The sequence below is a fragment of the Uranotaenia lowii genome, chromosome 2, assembly GCF_029784155.1.
Source record: "Uranotaenia lowii strain MFRU-FL chromosome 2, ASM2978415v1, whole genome shotgun sequence".
Lineage (NCBI taxonomy): Eukaryota > Metazoa > Arthropoda > Insecta > Diptera > Culicidae > Uranotaenia > Uranotaenia lowii.
Window position 1 is genome coordinate 118,839,000 of NC_073692.1, and position 3,583 is coordinate 118,842,582.

The window sequence follows — 3,583 nt, forward strand, 5'->3', positions numbered from 1 at the left end:
TCCCCTTCTCAGAGCAATCTGTGCCTGAATATAATGCTGGGGAAGTTTCGAAGTTACTATCGCTTTCGTACCATGCAGTGTGGGCACGACGTACTCATCAACGACTTCACTAATTTCGGGGTCGCACCCCTTGGTGAAAACCATTTTTATGTATAATAATTCGGAGCTCCGGTTCCGCAATTTTTGAAATGGTTCGGTTTCAAACTGAACCATTAGAATGAAAAATTTCAACCATTGGCCGGAAAAGTTTGAACTGTCGTCTTCCTCCCACACGGTTTCTGTCACAATGACATCAAACCTGAGTGGGAGTGAAGTCTGTCTGTTCTCCCTTCCACACATCGAGAGGTCCATACTTTTAGATAGCAAGCGCGTATCTATGACGTCATGTATAATTTGACGTCATAGATACGATAATCACGATTTTAGTGATTGCTGGTTGTGGCTAGCAAGCCAAATTGACACGTTTTTTGGAGTGATGATTTGATGATAATTACTATGAAAATTAAATTTTCAAACTATTTTGTGTTTTTTTCTTTTATAGGACGAAGAAGAAAAAAAATCGATTTTTTTAAGATAAAAATCAATTTTATTGTACTGCCTAGTTTCGCAAAAACGTGCAAAAAAAAGTTTACAAAAAATCACACCAATACACACAAATACACAGACATCGTCTGAACTCGACGAACTGATTCGATAGGTACCTATAAAGGTATATCTAAGACCCATAACACTGAGTAACAAAAAAGAGTTTTTGAAAATAGTCCAGGGTTTTCCAACTTAATTAGACTAATATTGACGCCCTGAGCCAAAACCATGGTTTTGTTCAATCAGGTCAAAACCCCTAGTACTAGCATATTGAAGCGTATATAGCCATATGGCTGTATCTCAAAAAGTTGACCTGATACAGCAAAATCAATGTGATATTCTAACTCAGGACACAAAAATTAGGCTAAATCATCTGAGAAACCCCAGACTATTTTTTGGCTGTCACCCAGTGTAATTAATGATCTCCCAAATCGACCGATAACTATACCTTTCTGAAAGAAAGGCAAAAAAAACGAAAGCAAAAATAACCAAACTCAATCTAAAAAAAGATGGCCAGTACGTTTTTTGTGGGATAAGCGAACCGATATTCAACGAGTTCATTAACTATCAGAATATTTCAAAATGTTTATGTTTGAGAGCCACCTTTTTCGACTCTTACTAGTGGTCAAGGTGTTAGCCTACTTAACTTTCATGATAGATGGCGTGGGATTGAATCTCGGCTGTTTGATGAAATTTTTGTTAAATTTTCGATCGCCTCTGTAATTAATTTAGAGATTGCTGGCTACTGCTGCTGAGTAAATGGCTACCTTTTTTGTAGCCAACGTTAGCATGATATTTACTATTGAATAGAACAATTTTAAACAATTTTGTTTTTTATTTTTATTTTTAAGGTATGACTTACAGGAAAAAAATCCATTTTTTTTTAAACTAAATTCATCAAATTCTAGGATCCTTTTTTAAAGCTCATCCATAAATTTAGTAAAAGGAATTGGCTCAGTGTGAGGGGGATAGTGATATGAATATTTTGTCATTGTACCTAAAGAATATATGGTTCTGAATACTAAATCTAAATCACCAAATAGAAAAATTTAAAAAAAATCTGAATTCGAAATCTTTATTTCAAGTTCTGTAAGGCACTCCTGGGTGAGTGGGGACTATTAGAACAATACTGTTCAGTTTTTTTAAACGTTGTTTAATTTACTGTCAATCTAGATTCACTTAAATCAATCTAGATTCACTTTGCATTTAAATATTGAAAAACCACATTAAATTCGAATTTATAACAAATACGTTTATTCTATTGTGCTGATAGTAAATGATTTGCTGGTTTGTGTTTGCCAGGGCAACAATTAAACAATGTTTTTGGGAATTGATTTTTCATCAATATATGTTTTTATTCAATACTATGATTTCAGTTATACATATTGATAAACTATTAGAATGTATTTTCAATTATTTTTAACATAAATTAACTTGATAACATTAAAGTCCAATATCATCGTACTGGTCGAACTGATAGATCATCTTTTTTACACAAAAAATATTCGAAAAAATAATGTAACACATATTTAGTAAGTGTACTTTTCCTTCTTAGTTGCGGAAACCACTATTCCGTTAGAAATTCGATGTTGTTTTGCTCCAACTTATGATGGCTCAGGATTTTTTTTTCCTGTGGACAAAAATGACACAATTTGAATACTTTTTCGAATATCACACAATAAAAAATCAGTTAATTACCCGGAAAAGATTATGACATTCTTTAGTTCGTTGACGTTTCTTCACCTACAAAGTCATTTGGCGTCTACTAATTGTCCTGGGAATTTTCCTCTGCCGTCCTATTCTCCTGTACCAGGCCGTTACCTACCCTGCCCAGTCAATTTTGAAATTATAATACTGGATGGAATCGAAAAGGTTCCTCCTCCAGCGACTATAGGGCCAATACAACCATTTCCGGCAGAAGAGTTAAGTGAGTCGCTGAGATGTTTGGGCAGGTGTGATACCATCACCAAGCTCTGAACGCATTTCCGGTGCTTTCCCAAGATAAAGCGAAAATTAGCTTCTTCAGCTATGTTGGTCGAAGTACCGAATATGTTCTGCAACAAAAAGTAAAACAGAAAAACGAATACGAATTAAATCAATTATTGTGAGTGTGACAAATAAATATAGATACCTTGTTGCTACCGCTCGCTGGTCCATGATCCAGATACATGTTGCTAATGGCAAAAGAGGAAGTGCTGATGCTTGTGTAGAAGGTGGTCCTAGCCGTGCGTCCGATGATAAGGCCAAATGTTCTTGCTGCTTCCCAATGAACGGGCAGAAAACGCGCACAACAGCCAATCCGAAAAACTAAACTTGAATGTTTGTTTTGGTTTTGATTCTCTATCTGACATTCCGATTTCTTGCTTACAAGCAGCGGTGCCAGTTGTTCTGTTGTTTGGGTACTCGTAATGATTTTCAGAATCATTAATTTTTTTAAAATCAATTTGTTTTCTTTATATGGTCATAACTTTAAAAAAAAATTCTTGAGAATAAAATTGGTTATCTATTTGTTAAAAGGTTTGAATAGATATTTTAAAATATGCGAACTTTTACAATTGATAGATAATATTTCAATTTAGTGTCAAGAATGAAGTACAAAGAGGTAATTTATTTACACTCATATTTGGGTAAAAAAAACATTCCGATCAAAATCAATTAAGAACATGTATATAAAGTAAAGATTACAATATAAAAAACAAATATTGGGGGACCAGAATTTTTATATATTCAGACAAATTGGGTTTATTGAATACTTACATATTTACTAAATAGCTCTATTATTACTTAGAATTTAAGTGGAGCGCGTTTTATTTGCCAGTTTTATGTAAAATTGATCGGTAAAATTGGAAGCGCATAAACTTTTTCCATGTAGAATTGTGATAAAAGGTCGATTATTATAATTGATTCCACAGTCATTTTTGGTCTTCACACAAGAAAAAGATAAAATAAATTTTAAGTTGAGTCAGAATATTCTATTTTATAAAATTCAATTTTCAAA

The 3,583-nt window shown here is 33.5% G+C and overlaps 1 long non-coding RNA gene across 1 annotated transcript; it reads right to left on the reverse strand.

Annotated features, from left to right (window-relative positions):
* Positions 1-2,122: 2,122 nt before the first annotated feature.
* LOC129744074 (uncharacterized) lies at positions 2,123-2,870 on the reverse strand. Its single transcript, XR_008736800.1, has 3 exons — positions 2,717-2,870; positions 2,284-2,639; positions 2,123-2,215 (listed from the first exon to the last, which is right to left on the reverse strand). It is a non-coding gene; the product is annotated as an uncharacterized LOC129744074 (long non-coding RNA).
* Positions 2,871-3,583: the final 713 nt, after the last annotated feature.